Raw genomic sequence first — 25038 nt, forward strand, 5'->3', positions numbered from 1 at the left:
ACAGCCTTTAAAGAATTTTGGTCAGGAGAACAAAATGTGTGATTCTTGCCCTTCTATAGTATTTTAGAGACATTATTCAGATACTTAGTTTGCTGTCACTTAATGTAACAACTTGACCAAGGTATACTTATATTTACAATCTTTTTATTTAGTTTGCCTTCCCAGATTGCTTGAAGAGGTATTAAATGCCAAAATAATTCTGATCACATACCATTTCACATAATCTCATCCACTCTGGCTTAAATAAAAAGGAAATTTATTGGTGTACAAAGCTGTAGAAGTAGACTGGACTTCATGTATAACTTGACCCAAGGATTAAATCTTATCAAATGATTTTCATTTTGTTTTCCTCTTTCTTTCTTTCTTTCTTTCTTTCTTTCTTTCTTTCTTTCTTTCTTTCTTTCTTTCTTTCTTTCTTTCTTTCTTTCTTTCTTTCTTTCTTTCTTTCTTTCTTTTCTTTCTCTCTTTTCTTTCTCTCTTTCTCTCTTTCTCTCTTTCTTTCTTTTTCTTTCTTTCATTCTTTCTTTATTTCTGGGTAGTTGCAGCAAAGACCACATAGACTACAAAGTCCCAATTTTTATTATGCAATACATTACAAAAAAATGCCTCCCCTGTGCTAGTTTAATTCCCAGATAAGCCTTTCTTTGGTGGTTTAAAAAAATCTACAATTGGCTCTAATAGTTATAAATTTCTAAGATCAAGTCCCATGAATGGTAAGAATCTGTTTTCACCAAACTCCCAGAAAAAAAAAGTTCATATTCTTTTTCTCATTGGCTCTAATCTAATCACATGGCCATACCCTGAATCAAGTGCTGTGCTTAGTGGTATAAGGTCAAAGTCATAAACACCACTGAGCTGGTAATAGAGGTTGATCTGAATTACACTTAATTACAAGGGCTGAAAAGATAACAGGAAAACTTTGTCCAGAGGAAAAGAAATTAAATACTTCTGCATAGCAATATAATGCTTGTGTGCTATCCTTTTAGGACTTAACGTTCCAGTCTATTTTAACCCTCTTCCTCAATTTCATTCTATAGTCTAGACATACCAAACTAATTAACATTCTTCTCAAATGAACCACATTCTTTCATAGCTGTATTTTTTTTCCTCTCAATTTACTTGGTCTGGAATCCAGACACAGTTCTTTCTAGTCTATCCACACAGCACACACAACATGCTCTACCTGTGAAGTATATTCTTGGTCACATTCAGTGCTCATATTCTTCCATGTATTTTTTTATACTATCTTCTTTCAATTGTTTTGATTCCATAGTATGTATTTTTGCTATTATATACTTCTGAGATAGCAATTTAACATATGTTAACTTGTTGGTCATCCGAGGAGACACCAGCATGTGGCACTTGAAACACTGGAGCTCTTAGAATCATAAATACCTAATTAATTGCACCCCTCTTCCTAATCATAGTTCTGAAAACAATTAGTGATACAGAATTCCACCAAATAGAGATCAGTTTTTCACTTTTATTTCTGAGAATGTTGGTCAAGAACTTTTCTTGGGAATAAAAAAAAAATAAGCTTGCAAATCCTTCCTACTCTCCCAGCAAAGTTTATGAGAGGGTATCTCAGAACAATGAGTGTCTGCTGAGCTGACACTCTTATCTAGGATTATGCATTCACAAGTCTGGATCTGAGAACAACAACAAAAACAAAAAACATTTTTTTTAATTAAAAGAAAGAGAAAGACAGAAGTTCTAAGATTTATATCCTCTTAGTGGATTAGCTCCATCCAACGCAGCAACATAAGTCAATGAACATCACCTATCAATCAGATAACTTATTCTGCTATGGGGAAAAATAAGTAATGTGTGGGTCAGGAGGTCTTTTAGAGTAGAGATCACTAAATAACAAAATGAGAATTGGGGAGAAGCTTTCTCTCCTACCTTAAGCAGTCCTTAAATATTTATATTCTCCGTTGAATGCAGGGGTCAGCAAACTTTTTTTGTAATGTATTGCATAATAAAAATTGGTACTTTGTAGTCTACGTGGTCTCTGCTGCAACTACCCAGTTTTGTTTGAGTAGCAAAAAAAAAAAAAACACTCATAAACAATACATGAAGAATGCATATAACTATGTTCCAATAAAACTTTAAGTGCAAAAACAGGCAGGTGGCCATATTTCTCCACTGGCCATAGTTCACCAACCCATGTGCTTGAGCAAATTGAATCAGTTTGCTAAAGTCCTCTGTCCTTCTACACAATCTTATCTTTTCCTCTGATATGTGGCTTTAATGCATAATTTTGAAGGCTTCAGAAGGAAACAAACAAACAAAAATAATATTGATTTATGGAGGTTTTAACCAAAAGACATTTTGTTTTTGTCCTTTCCATGTGACTAGATTTCTAGATATTGAGAGACTTTATTATCTATGGGCTACTAAATGGATCAGAGCAATCCATTATCAGTCCTCAGTATCTCTAGATTCTGGGAGTGGCATGTGAAAATTATACACCAGCTTAGATATCAGACAAGATTTTTGTTTCCTGATTCTTTCCATCTACTTCACCTCTGATGAAATAGCCATGGCTGGGTACTTTGGTGGATTACTTTAAAACTCCTTACTCATTAGAAGAATTCTTCCCATATGGTGTCTGGATCATGCTGCTGCTTCTTTAGTCAGAATATTAATTCTGCTTTTGTTTTGATTGGCTAATGAATATGAAGTGATCAATGTGCTGTAGGATTGATTTTTGCCAAAGGTAATTAACACTGATTATTATGATGAACTCAAAGTGGACTGATTTTGCTTTCACAAAATCAGTGACACCTCAATAGCAAAGTGTTACCCATTATTAAATAATTGATGAAAATGTGAGCAAATATGTGATCCAAAGTAACTTGAGTCCATCAGATTGACAGAGAACTATTCATAAACTTTCAGGTTAATTTCTCTGAAATGCAGTTTTAACACATGATTCTATACTTTTGATGTCTATATAAGTTACGTGTGGTGTTTTCAGAAAAAAACAATTGATCTATATTTTCACCAGAGACGTATTTATCACATACAAATTTGAAGCAATTTGTCTAAAGTAATGGTCCACAAACTTAGATATCTGGGTATATTAGAATCACCTGAAGAGTTCGCATTGTTTCTGCCTTGCTGAGAAAAGAGATAATAAAATGTTTAGTTATAGTGTGGTTTTGAAGATTAACGGAAATAATGTATGTAAACCCTTGCCATAATGACTGACAAATAATGAGAGTTTAAAAATGTTAATTTTATTATGATGATAACCCCTGGTGTTGAAATTTACTTTCTTTTTAAGTAAGAAAAAATTTAAGTAAAAAAAATTAAGTAAAAAAAAAATTAATGTTTGTTTTCAGTATAATGATTTGTCATAAGAGCACTGGGTAAAATTCTAACTGCATTTATTCATTTGTTTATTGCATTTATGACATAATAAAGTAATAACTAAACATTTTGAACTATAACTGGTTTTTATATCTCATGAGGAATTGTGCTCAACTGTTAGGGACATCTGAAACATCATAAACTAGTAACAATACCAGGCATTTAATGTGCTCATTAGTAAGTCAAAAATTGATGAATAAGCAGTCAGGGCAGCTAAAGAATAAGAGAAATTTCCTGTTAGCAGAGATCTTCTGCTCTAGTAGCATACAGAAATGTAAGCAGCTGGCATAACAGAAGACTTTGGTGTAAACAATTGTCTTCTAATTGGCTGGTTTGTCTCTGTAGTCAATGACTAAGAATAATTGAAATCCTCCTACTGCACTTCTGGGCCAAGTGGCAAGAATAGATAGAGTCATCTTCTAAAAGTACAGTGGTTTTTAAACTTTGATAATAGTTGTAGACATCTAAGAAAAAATAATTAAAATATTTTATTTTAGGATATTCAACTGATATAGATAACTGATTTATCCCTCAATGTTACATTTTGATTTTGTTTTTGTATGTCAGGAACAATCCTAGACCAAATGCATCTTGTTAAAATTTTTTTTCGTATTCAAGAACCCTTCTTTAAGCAAATAACATTAGTGTGTCTGCCAGGAGCTATGTCCTTAGTATGCTTAAAACGAGATGAGGTCTGCTTTTCCCCACTCCCCTGTAATGAGTGCTTTTGCTATTAAGATTTTTATCTATGTTTATCAGCAATAGAAGCCTAAAGAATGTCATGTAGATAAATTGACTGAACTCAAACTCTAAACTATGTCCCTCTGATGGTCAGCTGCTAAAATCTCTGCTTTGTTGTTTTAGTCTTCTAGCCATTGCTGAGGGCACTCAAGCCCCCTCAAAACACATACAGAGCTCAGACAAGAATGTGGGCAGAGTTGATATACAAATTTTGTCTCTCTCCTCAGTAGTGCTTCTTTCTGAAATTTTCCATCTGACTTTCCAACACTTGTTGGAACCCACACACACCACCCTCTGGTTCCTAAAGTCAATAAAATTACAGTTTTTCTGATTGCTTTTCAAATCTCTTGGAAAGGCCCACTAAAGAGTACCCCCAGGCAAAAAGTAACATAATTGAAAATTGCATCAAATATGTTACCCTGTTCTAAGGTCACACTGCCAGTTTCTGTCTGTTTATGGTCACTTCGCTGTGCATTCAGAATGCCATGTTATTAAAAGCATTTTTGTCCAGACTTTTTTTTTTTATCTGAAGGAGATTTTATTTGTTACAAACTACTGTGCCATTACCATAACTGGAATTTCTTTTTAGAAGACATTTTGAAAAGTTTTATCTTCGTAGACTTCACCTTAGAGCTACTAAGACTTAGGGCTCTGTATTGCTTAAGACTTCTACAATTTATTATAGCCACCAGTCAGGACTGGAAACTTTTCTATATGAACCTGGATAACTTTAGAATATTTTAAATAAATCCTTAAGGGTATCAACAAAAACTTAATAGATATAAACATTTCTAATTTTTATGTTTAGAATTCTAATAAGTAATGTTTTTCTATAATTTCAAGAGCTATAAATCGAAGTAGAACAAAATAGCAAAGACTTCTCAAACACATGTAGGAGAGACCTGAGGCAGTAATTGTCACTACATTAATGCTTGCTATCTCTCTCCAGGACTTCTGACTACAAGCAATATTCATTGGGTTATGGTGTCATTATGTTGAAGTAGTGTTAGAGATACTTTCCCAAGCCATTAAAATTCAATTGCATGTATTCCTCAGATCTTGGCTCACACAAAGCATTTAGGAGACAGGAATGGAAAATTTCCAAAAGAAAACGAAAAAATGCTCAAGAGGCAATACTTTCATGTTGAAAGAGTAATTCTGAGCTCCCTCTAGTCGGAGTGTTTGTAACACAGAGCCATTTCAGGAAAGCTTAACTTGGTTTGAGACGGTTAGAGTTCACATCTAAGGAAGCAAAGTAGCAAAATACCATTTAGCATCCATTAAAGTGTGTCTGAAAATGAAGTTATCAAAAACATTTATTATATGACACTAAATTATGGCCATCTTCAAACATTATTCTTAAGTTGGATGTAATAAAGTTAGAACAATTTTGTTGGAATAGTTTGGGAACTATGTAGAAAATAACTAATTTTCATAAGAATTATTTTTTTAATCCCATAAAATGTCTGACACTAAAGGTCTCAGTAATTGTACTTTTTTGCAACTGTGCAATGCACTGCCTGTGATACAGCTATACTAAATGTTATAACAACAGGTTTGTGAAAACAGTAATTGGAGAACCAGACAAGATTATAATTTGACCAAAAAAATAAAATAAAATAAACATGCCTTTGCTTAACTGAAAGCTTAAAGATCAAATATTTTTTAAAAAATGAAAATAAGGAGGACAAAACTTAGCACAACAAAAACTTTTTATTTCCAGTCAGCAAAGAAACTAAGGAAAGAAACAATTCCCAGAATTATAAAGGAGGAAAGCTCTAAACTTCAATACAGTAAATGCCTAATAGCATGGTATTTTGATGGGGGGCAATGACATGGATAATTTACATTGTCTCATTCTCATAGTATATAATTTTCTCCATATGACATATATTTTGATGATTAACCATTAGCATTCTCATTTATAAACTAAATGTGATAATAGTAATACATGTCTCCTCATTGCAATGAGGTAAAATTAAATGTGATAATGCATGTAAAGCATTTAACTGGGTACCTAGCACATGGAAAGATTTCAAAAAAGGTTATGACTAACTTAAATTATAACTAAATTTTATTTTATTGTTATTTTTCTTTATTTTATTTTTTAAATTAGAACTAGGTTGAGAATTCTCAAACACTTAAAAACAAAAACAAAACTCAATGTTCTGAAGATCAGAATAAGATAAAAACTGTTACATTAAACTTTGTCTCTCTATACTTCAAATAATAGACAGTATATTATCTTTACATTGATGGAAAAGATCAGTCTGCATTAAGTGTCTTTCCTAAAAGTTGTTATTTCTTTTTCACTTGGTTTAAAAGGACCATGGTGTAGACAAGGTGTATAAATGGCTTGTTTGAGAAGGGCTCTGGTTTTAAACTGTGCTGCCTTGAGAAGTAAAACCAATCAAGAAGTAAAATCAATTGAGGAATAAAGCACTCTTCATCAGAGATTTATCTACACCTCTATTTAATCATGATGCAAGGACTTAAAAATAGTTGTCTCTCAAGTTTTAATAATATACTGAGATAAAACTCAGAATTTTAAAGGAGTATTTTATTTCATTTTCAGATTATTAAGTGCATGCTTTGAGTATACAAATTTTAGATAAATAATAAATATACATTTTAACTGGACCCTCACAATGAAGTAAGTAGAAATATTCACATCTTACAGATGAGAAAACTGAAAAAGGTCCTCACAGCTTAAAATGATAGAGTCACCACAACTCTTTCTGACTCATTACAAGAAAACGTATTGAGGTGGAACTATTTATAAGGTACAATTATAACTTACCATTAATTTTTGTTTTGAAAATGTACCGATAATTGCGTTATAGCCATACACTGATTTCTACATTAGTAAACTTGAGTTGTAATTGCCTGATGTAATTGTGTCACTTAGAAAAAAATGTCAACCTTTGGGGGAATATATTTCTCATCACTTAAATCATATAACTGAAAATGATGTGAAATTGAAGATGATTTCCCCATAGAAGCAAATGGACAACCTGTAATAGCAGGTTGATTTTATTACCTGTATTGCATGTATAGCAGATTCATTCTGATGGCCACAAATGAGTGTGATTCAGTGCCCTCACTCCAAGCTGATAACTTATGGTAATCAGACCATATTTAGACTTTCTACTTAATAGCAATGACAAACTAAAAAATAAAAGTATAAACTTTAAGGCTAATTGGCCAATTGTTTTCTTTTGAAATTATGCTATACAATTTGATGATTTACTAGTACTGCTAATATTATATTACTTACTAATACAAAGGAAATTGCTGTTAAAGTCTTGGGCTCTAAATTTTGATATACCATAATTTACAATCTTATTTACAAGGTACCATTTATAGTTTTAGAAAGTTTTAAAACCTCAATAAGCTCCAGTTTCCTTTTTTTTTTGAAAATTTTTGATGATACTACTCATAAAACTAGCCTCATCAATTTGTTGTGTCAATTAAGTAAGATTATGTATGTTAAAAACAATCTGTCCCTACTACAGAGTAAGATCTCATTAAATTTAGCCATTATTATTATCACCATTACCACTACCATTACTACCATCATCACTATTAACATCATCTAGTAGAGGTAATATTTAGGATATCAGTATCATGGTGTCATGAGGCATTTTCTTTGTCCCTCTCCTTCAATTTACAACCAGTAAAGCATTCGTAAGTCAAAAAAGGTTCTTCTTCCCAACACACCAGGACTCTGGAGAGTTCCATATATCTATGCATCTAAAGATCAGTGGGCAGGAATAGACAGAGGAGGGGGAAGAGTGGAAACAGTTCTCACAATCCTGACCCTGCAGTTATGGCAGCTGAGTCCACAGCCACAGAGAATCTGACAGCAGCAGGGAAGGTGACTCATGAGACTTGGGCCTCCAGGCCACAGTCCCACCCACAGTCACAGGGAACTGGGCAGCAGTGGCAGAGGCTCCAGCATCCCTAACTCATCCTGCCAGAGGAGGGCCTTGTGAATAAACCCACCTACTATACCCCCCCTGTAGCACTGGCACACAGGAACCCAACAATCCCTGCCATTACCCCCTGTAGCCCTGGCACTCGGGAACCCTACAACCCCTACAACCCCTACCATCCCCCCCTGTAGCACTGGCACTCAGGAACCCAACAACCCTGGGCATGGGGGAGGTGCCTGTGACTCCAGCTCCCCCTGACCTTCCACTTCCCCTGACAGTGGTGCCTGTGACCAAGGCAAACCTGGCTAAGGCAGAGGTACCTGCCATTGTGCCATCCTGGTTTTGCAAGAAGAGATGCCAACAGCAACACTGGCAACAGAAAGGCACCAGCTACCCTGGAGGTACAATCAGGGACAATGAAGGCAATGGATGCCACCTCTGGCAGAGGCCATGAAGGATGGAAAGTGCCAGTCAAATACAGCCAGACACAGCCAGAGAAGCCAAAAACTTGGGCGATATCACCACCTACTGAAAAACAAAAGCCTCTAATTACCATGCTGTTGAATTGTTAAGAGTCAAGTAAAAAAAAGGTTTACCTGAAGAAAAAAGATGTTCACTACTTCAAATGTGCCGTCAGAGGAACAACTCATTAAGCACCATGAAAAAACACAGTAACATGGTATCACAAAAAAGTGACAGTTTTTCAAAAACCAAACGTAAAGTCATGGAACATTGCAACCAAACTGATAAAGAATTCATGATACTCATCATGAGGAAACTCAATGAACTAAAATAAAGCTCAGAAAGACAGTTCAATGAGCTTGAGGCTAAATTAATGAGCAGAAGGAACGCTTTACCAAAGAGATTAACATTCTAGAATAAAGGACCAAACAGAAATGCTGGAGCTGAAAAACTCAATTGAGACATTAGAAAGAACTGGACATAGAGCAGACCATATGAAAGAGAGAATTAGTGAACTCAAAGATAGAAATAAAGTACACAGGTAGAAGAGGACAGAGAACTAAGAAGAGGAGTGAGAGAATTAAAAAATGAAGAAATTCTATGGGAACTATTCAACTCCATTAGAGTGGACAACATAAAGAGAAAAGCAAAGAGAGGGAGAAGGAAGTGAGTTTATTTAAGGAAATAAGAGATGAGAATTTCCCAAACCTGAGGAAGGAACTGGATATACAAGTCTATCAAACTAAGAGGACACCTAATTATCAAAATGCAAAAGGACATTCTCCAAGACACATTATATTAAAACTGTCAAAAGTCAATTACAAAGACAACATTTTAAAGGTAACATTTAAAGATTTCAATACCTTTTCTTCTCAAACTATTTCAAAAAACTGAGGAGAAGGAAATATTCCTAATTCATTTTAGGAGGCCAACATCACCCAATACCAAAACCAAAGACAATCCACAAAAAAAAAAAAAAAAAAAAACAATTACAGGCCAATATCTTTCAAGAACATAGATGCATAAATCAACAAAATATTGATAAACCAAATATAATACATTAAAAAATCATACAGGGGAGAGAAGCAAGATGGCAGAGTAGAAGGACACTTGTAGCTCACTCTTTCCCACAAATCCACCAAAACTCACATCTACGGACCCACTCAGCCAACCAGAGCACCTGCAGAACTCCAACGGAACATCGCCCTCTTGAAAGACAAAGACGCCAAAAATCTGGTAGGAAAAAAGAACGAAGAAAAAGGAAAACAGTGCAGGACCGATCCTGCGGGGATGGAGCAGCAAAGGAGGACTGGCGCTCGTTTGCTGGGTCTCCCCTCTCTAATGGAGAGGCCAGCGGGACAGAGAGGGAGCCTCTGAGGCTCAGATCTGCTCTGAGCACCCCTTGACTGACAGAACAGAGTTAAACGGGCACAAAGGGTCCCCGCGACACCCAGCCCGAGACACGAGCCAGCAGCTGGGTCTGGGACGGGCCACCAGAACTGGGCAGAAGACTGGGGCAGCTGCACTGAGGCAGCCCTGGGGGAATGCAGGGTGCTGCGTGCCGTGGCTGGGAGGGGATATGGAGCAGAACAACCTTGGTCTCCCATAAATTGCAAAAAAAGCAAAGTAACATGGCTGGTGTGCCCTGGGGGGGGGGGAGGAGCACCATAGCCTTTGTCTCCTCAGACCTGTGCCGCCATTACTGGCACTTCTCCCAAGAAGAGAGGCGGGGTGCAGCCACAGCCACCATACTCTCCTATGTGCAGCACCCGGGCAGGGGTGGGTCCAAGACCTGAATCTGCACCCGGGGGCTCCGAAACCTCCTAGGCAGGACTGAGACTTGTTTACAGCTGGAGGCAGATAGGATCTTTCTGCCCTGGCACCTCAGAGAACTCAGGTGGCCAAGACAAATAAGGAGCTGAGATTTGGTACGTAGCAGAGGCGGAGCCATTCCGCTGTCTTCCCTGAGCCCGCCTTCGGAGTTCCGACCCAAAGCAGAGTGGGGAGCTGCACAGAGCAGCAGAGCAACCAGCACCGGGAAAGGGCGGGCGGCAACCCGCTTTCCTGGCAGGAATGCAGCACCTGACCACGGTGCTGGGAGGGGGCGTGATCTGCCCACCTGCCTCCCCCAAGCTCAGCATCAGGAGGGGGAGTGACCTGCCAGCCCACCAGATAAGAGCTCAGGACCTGACCCAGTGTTGGGAGGAGGTGCCATCTGCTAGCCGACAGCCACTGGGAGCAGCACAGACGAGGGTGCCAACAAAGGGCCTCTGGAAACAGCAGGCTGAGTTCATGAAGCAGGGTGAAGACACAAAGACCTCTCGATAAAATCATTAAGAGCAAAGAGCACAGCATCTCCAAGAGAACTAAATAACTAATACTCCTTAAGCCACAGTGACAGAGAGATATGAGCAATATGAAGAAACAGAGGAACCACTCCCAATTAAAAGCTCAAGAGAATTCCCCTGAAAGCACGATCAAGGAAATAGACATTGATGGCCTACTAGATCAAGATTTCAAAAAAGGACTGATCAAAGTACTGAAGGAGCTAAAAGAAATAGTGCTTAGAGATATAAAATATGTCAAAAATGAAATAGAAGCTATAAATAAGAACCAAGTAGAATTAGTAAACTCATTTGCTGAGATGAGAGCTAACCTAAAGGCTGTACAAAGCAGGCTAGATAATGCAGAGGAACGAATAAGTGACCTAGAAGACAGGACAACAGAAAGCACCCAATCAAAACAGCTGAGAGAAAAACAAATAAAAAATAATGAAAACAATATAAGGGACCTATGGGATAATATAATGTGTGCCAATCTATGCATAATAGGGGCTCCAGAAGGGGAAGAAAGAACCAAGGGAATTGAAAAGGTCTTTGAAGAAATCATGACTGAAAACTTCCCAAACCTAAAGGAATCAGATATCCAAATACAGGAGGCTCAGAGGGTCCCAAACAGGAAGAAACCAAACAGACCCACACCAAGACATATTATAATCAAGATGGCCAGAATCAAGGATTAAGAAATGATCCCAAAGGCAGCAAGAGAAAAACAGAGTGAGTTACAAGGGAACCCCCATAAGGCTCTCAGCTGATTTCTCTACGCAAACACTACAGGCCAGAAGGGAGTGGCAAGATATATTCAATGTCCTGAATGAAAAAATGATGCAGCCTAAGATACTCTATCCAGCAAGGCTATCCTTTAGAATAGAAAGAGAGATAAAGAACTTCACAGAAAAGCAAAAACTAAAAGAGTTTAGCAACAATAAACCCATGCTAAAAGAAATATTCACAGGTCTACTCTAAATAGAAAGGAAGCAGGATGCTACAAAAATGAGAAACTCATAACTGGAAAGGAGACAACTGCCATGAATTACAAAAAGAATAAACACAAAATTGTAAAAGAAGACATCTAAATCATTAAGAGTGGGAGAGGGAAGCAAGGAAAGCCATTGTGGAAAACAGTATGGAGATTCCTCAAAAGACTAGGAATAGACTTACCATATGACCCAGGAATCCCACTCCTGGGCATGAATCCAGAAGGAACCCTACTTCAAAATGACACCTGTATCCCAATATTCATAGCAGCACTATTTACAACAGCCAAGACATGGAAACAGCTTAAATGTCCATCAACAGATGACTAAGTAAAGAAGATGTGATATGTTTGTATGATGGAATACTATTCAGCCATAAAAACTGACAACATAACGCCATTTACAGCAACATGGGTGTCCCTGGAGAATGTCATTCTGAGTGAAGTAAGCCAGAAAGAGAAAGAAAAATACCATATGAGATTGCTCATATGAGGAATCTAAAAACAAAACAAAACAAAACATAAATACAAAACAGAAACAGACTCATAAACATAGAATACAAACTTGGGTTGCCAAGGGGGCGGGGGTAGGAAGGGACAGACTGGGATTTTAAAATGCAGGATAGATAAACAAGATTATACTGTATAGCACAGGGAAATATAAACAAGATCTTGTGGTAGCTCATAGCAAAAAAAAAATGTGACAATGAATATATGTGTGTTCATATATAACTGAAGAATTGTCCTCTACACTAGAATTTGACACAACATTGTAAAATGACTATTACTCAATTAAAAAATGTTAAAAAAGAAAAAAGGAAAGAAAAAACAAAAACTCTGAGAGGGCAAGTGACTTACCCAAGGTAACATAAATGAAAATGTGTGGAACCATATCTTCTGGCTTCTAGTTTTGTTCTTTTTTTTTTCCACCATGTTGTCTTCAGTAATATAATTAAAAAAAAAAAAACTGAATTGAGAGGCAAGATTAAAAAAAAATCATACATGATCAAGTGGGGTTTCTAGGGCGTCAAGCTTGGTTCAACATCCACAAATTAATTGACTTGATATACTACATAAACAAAATAAAGTATACAACCATATGACCATCTCAATAGATGCAGAAAAATTATTTGATAAGATTAGATGTACATTTATACCAAAACTTTCAGTGAAGTGAGTATAGAAGGGATGTACCTCAACATAATAAAGTCCATGTATGACAAACCTACAGCCAATATCATGCTCAATGGTGAAAAAATGAAAGCTGTCCTTCTAAGGTCAGGAACAGGACAAGCATGCCCACTATTGTCACTCTTATTCAACATAGTATTGGAAGACCTAGCCTCAACAATTTGACAAGAAGAAGAATAAAAGGCATTCAAAATGGAAAGAAAGTGGTAAAACTGTCATTATTTGCACATAATATGATTTTCTATATAAAAATGCCTAAAGACTCCACCAAAAAAGGGAAAAAAAACCTATTAGAAATAATAAATGAACACAGTAAAGATACAGGTACAAAATATATATTTAAAAAGTTTATTGTGTTTGTATACAGTAACAGCAAACTAGCAGAAAGAGAAATTAAGATAACAGTCTCATTTGCAATTGCACCTGAAAGAATAAAATACCTGGTGGTAACTTTAACCAAGGAGGTTAAAGGCCTTAAACTGAAAACTGTAAGACATTGTTGAAAAAAATTGAAAACATGAAGAAGTGGAAAGATATTCTGTGCTCATGGATTGAAAAAAATTAGCATTGTTAAAATGTCCAATCTACAGATTCAATGTAATCCCTATCAAAATCCCAATGACTTTCTATGTTTACTAAAGTAGAACAAAAAATCTTAAAATTTGTGTAGAATCACAAAAGATCACAAATAACCAAAGCAATCTTGAGAAAAGAACAAGGTTAAAGGTATAGTGCCTCCTGGTTTCAAATTATAGTACAAGGCAATAATAATCAAAATAGCATAGTAATGGCAGATAAACAGACATACAGATCAATGGAACAAAACTGAGAGCACAGAAATAAACCTGTACGTATATAGACAACTAATTTACAACAAAGGAGCAAAGAACATACAATGGAGAGAGAATGTTCTCTTTAATAAATGGTATTGGGAAAACTGGATAGCCACATGCAAAAAAATTAAACTAAACCAGTATATTGCACCACACACAAAAATTAACTCAAAATGGATTAAAGCCTGAATATAAGACCTGAAATTCTAAAACTCCTAGAAGAAAACATAGTCAGTATGTTCTTTGAAAGTGATCTTAGCAGTATCTTCCTGGATATGTATACTCAAGCAAGGGAAACAAAAGCAAAAAATAAACAAATGGGACTACATCAAACTAAAAAGCTTCTGCACATCAAACTAAAAAGCTTCAATGAAACCATGAACAAAACAAAAAGACAATCTACTCAATGGGAGGAAATATTTGCAAATCCTATAAGGATAAGGGGTTAATATCCAAAATATATGAAGAACTCATACAATTCAATAAAAAACACAGTGATTAAAAATGGGCAAAAGATCTGAATAGATATTTTTCCAAAGACATATACATAGACCAATCGGCATATAAAAAGATATTTAACATTATTAAAGAATTATTAAAGAAACGCAAATCAAAGCTACAATTAGATTTCACCTCATGTTTATTAGAATGACTATTACCAAAAAGGCAAGAAATAATAAGTGTTTTTGAGGATGTGGGGAAAAGGTACACTTTGGTAAGAATGAATTAATGCAGCCACTATGAAAAGTAGTATGGAGATTCCTCAACAAACCATGAATAGAACTACCACATTGCCCAAATATTCTACTTCTGGATAGTTATCTGAAAAACACAAAAACATTAATTTGTAAAAATATATCTACTCCAATGTTTATGGCAGCATTACAATAGTCAAGACATGGAAACAACCTAAAGATGGATGAAGGGATAAAGAGGATGTGGGATACATAAACAATGGAATACTATTCAGCCATAAGAAAGATGAAATCCTGTCATTTGGAACAATACGGATGGACCTTGAGGATATTATGCTAAGTGAACTAAATCAGGAAAAGACAAATACTGTATTTTTTCAGTTGTATTTGGAATATTAAATAAATGAGCAACCAAATCAAATGAAAACAGATACAGAGAACATATTGATGATTACTAGAATAATATATAATAGTATATAATAAAATATATATTAATGTATGATATATAACATATAATATATATGTCAGTCATGCTGTGGGTGAAGGCAAATTAGAAGCAAAGCAAGCTTATAACAACTTAATGAGAGTATAAATGTCATGGGTCATAGTACAATACTTACTGACACTGAGTAGTAGCAAAAAAGCCTTCAAAAGATTGTCAGGCTGCCATTCCAACACCCCCTTTATTATTAGAAGTTCCTCAGATTGATCATATAGAAAAATGTATAGAAATCTCTGATAAGACAATTTATTCTTGTGGAAAAAGGAGAAAACTCCAAAATAACCTAGAGTTTATTAATTTTACTTATTTTCATTTCTAGTTTAGTTTTATGTAAATTGGCCAAATGATGCAATAGATAAATATTGTAAGTTTTAGCTTTCCTTTGAACTCAACTCTTAATAATGATTAAATATATTTAAGGCATTTGTTAAAGCTAGAAATGTTTGTATAAGAGTTTTTTTTTTTAATCTCTGTCTGATTAAAAAAAAACTCCATTAAATTATTCAAAAATCTTTTTTAGGTTAATTATTGAAGTATTTTCTTTTTTGTAATATTGAGATTTATCATCATACAAAAGAACTACAGATAAACTCTTACTTTAAAGTGCTATTTTTTACACGACATTATAAATTGTTGTTTGTGGGGTACACTTTTTAACATTTTAATATTCAAACTCCTTCTTTTCATTCATTTAGTTAATTTAAACATGACTGACTAACACAGGGCTACTCATGTGTATGTATCAGAATGCTTAGAATCAGCATGTGTTTGACTGTTATGGACTAAAATCACAACAGCTCATTTATAGCATTATCTCTAATTAATCATAAAGTCACATCTTAAAAACACATTTTAAATAATTCCTGTGAAATTATTATGTTTTAACAAATAAATTTTGACTTCATTATAGAAAAAAAATAACTCTAGAAAAAGAGGCTCTTAAAATGTTGAACTCATGATTATAAAACTTCAGGAAACAAATTTAAAGTCTTTCCTTCCAAAGTTGGATAAAACACTGCTGTAAGACACTAAAGGACAACTTCCACAGGGAGGTAGAGATTATCCCCTTCCCACCAGACACTTAACGTGGAACTATCTGGAATGGGTGACACCCCACTTCTGCCTCCCTTTTCAATCATGTTTACTGTATACTAAAGGGATAACAGCAAGCCATGGAGTCAGAGACTCAATTCTAGGTTCAGGGCTTCAAGTTGGGAAGTGAAATTTCAAGTGACATAAATGAAAATAATTCTGTAGAGCTTAATAAATACACAACTGAAGGTAGTATTTTATATTTTATAAAACCATAGTAACCAAAGAAGAGAAAGAATAAACTTCCAATGGGAAGAAATAATTTTCTCTAGTTACGAATTCTGTGCCAAATACTAAAGTACTATACATGAAAGTTAAAGAAGAGACATTTAAGGGATTTTCTCTACAAATAGGTTTGATCAAGATGTTAATTTGCCTAATAAGGGAAACATAGTATTAGATAACGAAAACAGTCAATTCCTCAATATAGAATATAATAATATGTAAGTAACCTAAGTCAAAGAAGGAAGCTGTTATAAACAGTTTAAAAAAGAGCATAACATAGTCTGGAGAAAGTTAAATATGGAGCTTACACTGATTCATAACGATGTTTCTTTAGAAAGTCAAAATACAGTTGCTACATGAATAGATTATTTTAAAAGTATAGATTTAAATGATAATATAGTTTTTAAATGAGTTTATTTTTCTGAACATAACAATTGTAAAGTTGACTTAATGACTAAATAAGAATAATAATTCTTTATCACAGCAATGTTCGTGGACTCAAATCAGAGAAAATGTAGTGCTTGCAGCCTTCAGTGTTCCTTTAAAGAGTATGACTTCAATCTTTAAATTAGGGTTGGGTGATTCTGAAGTAGATGCTTTAAATACAATCTAAATTATATCTAGTTATTGTAAAATATCTATTTATATTTCTATAAAAAAGAAAGTCCACATATAATTTTATGCATATTTCTCTAATTAATAAGCTTGCTAGTAACTTTATACATCTTAACATCTGTATCTGTCAAGATAAGACAGACTATGATTAAGTAACATATAAATCACAAGCTCTCAGTGGTAAATACAAGTTTTATACCATAGTTATGACATGCCCAAAACCATTGTCCAGGACAATCTTCTTTCATGCAGTGACTCAGGAAACCAGGCTAAGACATTTGCAGAACCGATGAACATTTAGTAAGTCCCAAATATTTCTGCCATGCAATCAAGTTTTGAAAGCCCAGATTTTAAGAATAGACATTTTTTGTTGTTGTTGCTCATCTTAGAAACTTAAATATACATACACTGACTTATACGTCCAGTCAGTGAGGCTTATTGAGTGTTTGCTGTGTGTTAGACACTTGCTTGGCACAGAAAACACTAAGCAAAACAGACTTTTATCTGTTCTAAGGAAGCTTACACAATGGGATACCCCAGGGGCCGGTGAATAAACATTAAAAATAATCACACAAGAATATAATTACAAATTATGATGAATGTTATTTCATGACAATGGGGATTTGTGTAAACATATAGCAGGGCTTCTATTCTAACAAGTCAAAAATTAAGAAAATATTAGATTTATCTAAAATCTGAAAAGTGCATGTTACACTGAAGGAACAGACTAACAAATGTCCTGAGGAAAGTGCAAATAAGGCCCCTTTAAGTACTGAATCAAAACTCAGCTCATGAAGTGCTTGGTAGCCCATATTAAAGATAGTTTATATTAAAAAGTAGTAGACAGTATTTTAATTGTTTGTGCATGTGTGTGTGACTTTAAGATTGCCCTATCCCTGGTAGAGTGAATCATACTCAAAGTTAAGGGGCAAGTCCAGGCAAGAAATGATGGTAGATTGGAGTAGGGTAGTGATGATAGGAAATGGAACTTTGGTTTCAAGTGAGAAGAGAGAAAACAAAGGCCATATCTAGTTACAAAAATAACATTTGTCATTAATATAATTTACAGGACACCTGATGGTTAAGGAATGCACGGTGATACTGAGAGAAGTGTGTGCATGCACATGGTGCGGAAAGATATATGTAATTCCCTCCTGACCGTAGGACAGTTAAAATAGTGAATAGTTCTCTTGACTTAGTTTATTTTGGTATCTGTGATCCACTGACTTGGGCACCTTTGTGGATTCATTTGGTAATTTCTGATTATTTATGAAATTAAAGTGGTTAACAATTAAATTTACATTTTCTGCACTTTTCCTGTGTGCAAGTGAGATAGATTAAATGCAATATAATTTTTTCACATCTTCAAGTCAAATTGCATGTTTTACCCTTGGGATTTGTACTGGCCTTGTAACTTGTTTTACATTATCGATAAAATGGAAACGATGCCATGCCAGTTTCAAGACTCCTCGTCCTTAGGGTTTCCATGATTCCACTCTCTTCCTCTTTGGGTTTCATCCTGAGGCCTAACCTGACTATCCCGTCTAAGGGGATGCATCAAACAGAGTCAAGTCAGACCAGTTTTTCCAGCTGGAGGCCGAGACATGTGGGAGAACCCATCCAAGATCAGGAGAGCAGAACAACTGATGGGTAGCTGACCACAGATGCATGGATGGGCTTCCACTGAGCCCAACTCAGTCAGCAGAAGTGTCCAGCTGACATATGGTCTCAGGAATAAAAATAATTGTCTATTGCTATTTGCCATGGAAGTCTCATGGCGGATTATTATACAGCATTGTTGTAGCCATTGAGATAGTTACTGATAATTGCCGATAATTCCCAATGATTCCCAGCTAAGAGATCTATGAACATATTATGCCTTTAACATCAAGGTCTATAGTATATGCTGCCATCATCATTCCCCCATGTACATCCTAGAATGCTGAATATAGATCAAGTGATCAAAAATATCATGTGACATCATTTGATATGACAACAGAAACATATCAAAATTTCCCCAAATTTTAAGGACTAAAATTACTCACTCAATATTTGGCCTCTTATGTTTCATGTGCAGAGAATAGATTTCTGAAAATGTTTACTGAAAGAATAAATGAATGAATGAATGCATAGACTTACATATAGTGTCTGTATTATAGTTCATTGTGTAACCTCCACTTTCCCTGCTTATAATAGACATCCAGAACTTACTTTGAAATAAATAACCTAAATAATTAACATCAGTGTATCTGAATTGTGTGCTCCCCGCCCCAAATCCATATGCTGAAATTCTAATTCCTATAGTGAATATATTTGTAGATCAGGCTGTTAGGAGACAAATAAGATAGAATGAGGTCATCAGGAAGGATTCTAATCCAACAGGATTGGTGGCTTGAGAGATCTGTCTCTGTTTCCATGTGCACACACTGAGGAAAGGCCATGTGAAGAAACAGCATGACGGTGGACATCTACAAGTTAGGAAGAGTGGTTTCACCAGGAGGCACACCTGCTGCAACCTTAATCTTGGACTTCCCAGCTTCCAGAACTGTGAGGCAATAAAGTTCTGTTCTTTAAGCCACCAATCTACAGTATTCTGTTGCGGCAGCCTGAGCAGACTAAGATAGTGTGAAAAGAACAGAAGAATAAAAAATGATCTCTGTCAAATTTACTCTGATGGCAGTATGGTGTTGACAGTTGAAGACCAGTAACAAGAATCTTGTGAATGGGAGTACAATGTGTCTAGGAAAAATAAACTAGATATTTTTTGGCTGATTGTGAAAAAGGATAACTGAAAATATAGAACTTTATTTGCTTCTTTAAGTGGCTACGCCATACTCTGCCTGCAGAATTTTAATGGCATCATGATCAGATCTTAGTTCAGGCCTGCTTATCAGAACAGACACAACTTATTGGAGCGAAAATGAATAGTTTAACATATGAAAGAACAAGCACAATCTTTGGTCCCTTTATGTGGCTTCTGGATGTCTCCCTTAACTCTATTTTCAAATTCATTCACTCTTGTTTTTGTCGCCATTTGTTATTATTATTTTTTATGTCTGTATGAGCTATTAATCAGGATTCTGCTCTACAAATAAGTGTTTGTATGACTAAGCTGCAAGTTTATGGACACTAAAAGCAACTAGCAAATTATGTGGCACAAAACAATTATTCAACACACAAAGGTCTCATCTTGCTTCTCCAATATATTTGGCTTATAGCTTCGAAAAATTAATCTTCTATGAAGTAGTCAATACTTAGTAGAAATCAATAAAAAAAAAGTAGCAAATAGAAATGCAGAAATAGTTTAAGGTATTGACTTAGCAGCAATAGCATTATGGTCAGACAGCTATTTTGTGAAGGAGAAGGCAAAAGTCAAGTACTATGGGAGCTACAGCCCCAGGGCCAATGTGTCTAAGACATATATTGCAAAACATTCCTAGGTGAAGCTCATCTCAACTTACTGATACATAACATTAGTAGTAGTATATTCTTGCAAAAAGCTTAAAGCACTTATATTGAATGAATAAAAAGAAATATAATTAAAATTATCAAATTTTTGGTTTATACCTTACCTTTCCAAAATAGTACCTTTATTCAAATATATACATATTACTATTATCATTTTGTTTGATTTAATTTTCAAAAATGTGAGATGATATTTAAACCATGTTAACTTAATTGTTCCCACCTAAAACTATGTTATGGACAACCTTCCAAGTTGATATATATTTGATATCCATTTAATTTGCTGTCTTTATTTAATAGATTATAGTTTTTCATTAAATAAATTAAATGCATATTCAACCATTTTTCTGTACCTGGGAATCAGCACTGTTAGTGGAATTTTTGTATTAATCTCAGTCATGACTATATCTCTCAATTATTGATACTTTCATATCAGAAGTGTCACAGAAGAAATTGCTGGGTCCAAAAGTACATACATTTAAAATTTTAATAAGTACCACTAGATTGCTTTCTAAAATTTCTGTAATTTACAGTACAATCGACAATGTGTAAGAATATTTATTCCTCAATACCTTTCAGTGCAAATGCAATGATGAAAAATGATATTTCATTACTGGTTTATTTGCATTTTCCTGACTTCTAGCAATGCTAGACATCTTACAATATGTTTATTGTCCTTTTGCATTTACTATTCCGTGAATAATTTGTTCATAGGTTTTATTACTTTTCAATTGATTTATTGTACTTATTAATTTGAGCTGTTTGCATTAATTTAAAATTATTCTTTGTATGCATTTTTCTATTATATACATTAATAATTTTCTAGTGGTCTGTCATTTGTATTTCAATGCTATAAATGGTGTTGCTTACCAAATGAACACTTTTATATTTATTTCGTTAGTTCTTTGATCTTTTTATTTACATGTTTTTGTTATTGTCTTACTTACCTAGAAAGATAATCTAGGCCTTATTAATTTATGATTGCTTATATTTTATCAAACATTAGAGAAAATAAGAGGCACTACCCCTTTGTTATCTCATGATAGTAACTAACCTTTACATTTTCTTATTGCGTATGTTGTTAATGAGTTTTGATTTATAGAATCAAGAAATGGAATTGCCTAGTGCACAAAAATAAACCTCATCCAGATTTTGTTGTGGACCAGCCTGCGGCAAAGTGCTATGTGATAACATTATGTTAAATGAGACACCTCTTGTTGGACTGTGAGAGATCCTCCTGTTGGCACTGGAAAAGTAAGGTCAATATTGATGCTATCAAAGGCCATGTGGCTAGGACCCAAGGGCACTTTCTAGGAGCTGAGGGTGACCCCAGCTGAGAGCATGAAAATAAGAACCTTAGTTTTATAGTCACAAGGAGCTGAACTATGCCAACAACTTGAATGAGCCTGGAAGAGCACATTAAGCTCCAGATGAGGACACAGCCCAAGCAACACCGTAATTCCAGCTCGGTGAGTCCCTGAACAGAGGACTTGGATTCACCGTGCTTGAACTTCTGACCCATGGAAATGGATGCAGTTTTAAACGGCTAAATTTGTGGTAATTTGTTACACAGTATTAGAAACTAATACAGAGATTCTCACTTTTAAGGCCCAAGGAAAACAGAGATCTGTTCCCTCCAATCGATATTGAGTTTCCTACCACTCGGAATATAGTTTCCTAAGCAGATAAAATTTGATATACAGAAATAAAGAAATCTAGCATCCCTTGACGGCTGACTCATTTAATATGCCTGTATAACCAAGCCCTTCCTTTTCCTAAATGTCTGTTTACCTCCCTCATTTATATCTTAACTGAATCTGTTTTTAGACTCTATTCCAAGTATCTATTTGGCTACCTCTCCACAGACTAAACTATTTATTTATTATGGTGACTTATAATGACTGTTAATGTCTAGTATAACAAATGTTCAATTGCTGTTCCACTTATCAAGATTTTCTTGTCTACATTTATTCTCCACATGAACTTTGGAAACATCCAAAGTTTAAAAATGTGATTCTAATTAAAGTGTCAGTAATTCTTTATATTTCCATTTGGCATGTTAAGTGATATTAAGTTACCTCCTGAAGAATGGTTTATCTATCATTTGTTAACACGTTTTCCTTTTACGATTTAAAATAGAGGGTGTTCCTATGGAAATCTACATCCTCCTGTATTCTTAGTATCAGTGGTTCTGATATATTTGATTTCATCCTAGGATACAGGAATGGAGCATGTAAACTAGATCCCACCTTGGCTACAGTGACTGGTTGCTTTTTGGCATGTCACCCAAAGTAGGCCAGTCAGTTTTCACTGAACTTCCAAACTGAGAATGTGCAGTGCTGGGAATGATGTTACAACTGCTATTTTGTGGAATCTGATGTTATAGCCAACTTAAAAAAAACTGATAAATTCAGATGATATTTATAACAGACAATAGATTATTAAAATGGCTGGGGTCTATAATTGCTGTTTGTTAGTGCTAATATAATGGGTCTTTTCTGTTCATCTTACCTTCAAAAGCTATACCACTAGGTACACAGGGTTCTAACTCCTCCTAGAACCTTTTGTCTGTTCTGGGCATTAGAAGGATAGAGTCCACACTGGGTTACAAAAGGAAGACCAAGCAGGGTAAGTATGGCATAGATGAGCTTCATTTTGGATGGACAGGAAATAAAAGAATTAATGGATGGAGTTAGTGGGGTAACCTGGCAGAGGTTCTGGGCGTAGATAGTAAGAAAGTCTCAGTCAAGTGAGAACCAGTACATTAGTGAGTGATGTCTTAGCTCCCAGGGCTCATGGTCATTGAACCATTTTTGTGCAAAGAGTCCTTCTGTACTTACTCGACTGACAGCCAACCCCCTCCTTTGTTGAGCAACTTCTACATTAAGGGCAAAGACTCCTAGTTGGGAAATACTGCTATGCATGTAATTCACTTTTTTTCCCTTCCTCAGTACTCAGATTTCTTCTTTAATATTTATTTCACTGCCTCACTCAATAAATACCTGTTCTCTATTTTTAATCTTCTCCTAAAATATATTATTGTTTTATTTTATTTTTCATAGATCTTGATGGCTTATTAAAACAGTGGTCTTAAGTCATTAATTAGTAAAAAAGTATAGTTTCCCTTTTCTTGAAGACAGAAAAAAAATACTGCTTGCAGTAAGAGGTGAGAAGAAAATGCATCTTTTTAGTGTAAAAATTTTTCATTTAAAAAAACACCCTGAATATTCTTAACCAGCTACACTAGCAGTGACAGAAATGACAAAAGAAGCTTATTGATAAAATTTATAAATTCTCAAGAATATATTTAGCAAGAAAGGTACAAGACCTATATAAAGAGAGGTATATACTTTTTAAAATACATTTTCTAAAGACAGAATGTCATATTCTAGAGATAAAACATGAGATGTTGATTTTATTATTTTAAGCTTAGTAAATCAGACAAAAAATACAAGATAGGGAATATAAACAGATATCTGTAGATTGTACAAAGCTAATCAGAATTTAGGATATAGCACTGGTATTTTAAAATCCCATTATCTGTAGCCTCATACCTACCTGCTACCACACTGGCTTTTCTCTGCCTGATGATACCCATCCTAGTGTTCTCCTAATGTTGTCGAACTTCTTTAGAGACTTTCTACCACTGAACATTTCCACTAGGCATGAATGTCTCTGCTGTTCAATCTATTACGTTAGTCTGATTTCATTTCTGTAGGTAAGAGAGGTCTTTTCATTTCCACTGTCTGCATGGGGTCTGGACACAACATATATTTCTTAACTTGAGTCTTAGCTAAAACATAAAAACTTCTCATTTTTTTTGAAAGCTACCTACCTCTATCAAAAGCAAATAAGGAGGCTCTTAATTTCATACTTTTTCTTTCTTTACTTCTCATATACTTAATGTGTGGGGGTGTGTGTTTTACTTGAGGAAAAGAAAGTCAGTTGTTCATAAAAATACCTGAGATCTCTCTTGATTATTTGTGTGAAGAACAGAATAACATCTTTTGTATATGTATATTCTATTTGTATTGATGATGTCTAACAACTAATTCTCTTACTGTCATCTGAGTTTCATCAGGACTGGGATTATCTTAATGTTTATTTTCCTAATGTACGTCATATGCCTAGAACAGTGCCTGTTGCCTAGTAGTTGATCTAAGAATATATGAGAATTTATGCTGAATGAACAAAGGATACCTGACTTTACAAGCAGACTTTCAAATCTGAACACTACCCTTGAAAATAACTGTTACCATTTAAGTAGTGTATGTCAAGTTCCAGATTCAATGATTTACATATATTTTTCTTATGTTTTTTAATACTTCTTCACAAATACTCTACAGATATTTCCCTGTTTTACAAATGAAAAAAAAAATCCGTTAACTTGCTCTTGGTAAATAGAATATTTAGCTACCAATTTAGATACATAGAATAACTAGCTAATAAATAGAAGATTTAAAATTGAAAATCCACCTCTGTCTGAAGATTATTGCCATTCCCTAGGTAATATTTTATGTGCTGATTGCATGACACAAAGTAGATTATTTAATTTTCACAATAACACACTTAAAATATTCAGTCTTCAAGTA

Source organism: Camelus bactrianus, chromosome 14, assembly GCF_048773025.1.
Source record: "Camelus bactrianus isolate YW-2024 breed Bactrian camel chromosome 14, ASM4877302v1, whole genome shotgun sequence".
Classification (NCBI taxonomy): Eukaryota; Metazoa; Chordata; class Mammalia; order Artiodactyla; family Camelidae; genus Camelus; species Camelus bactrianus.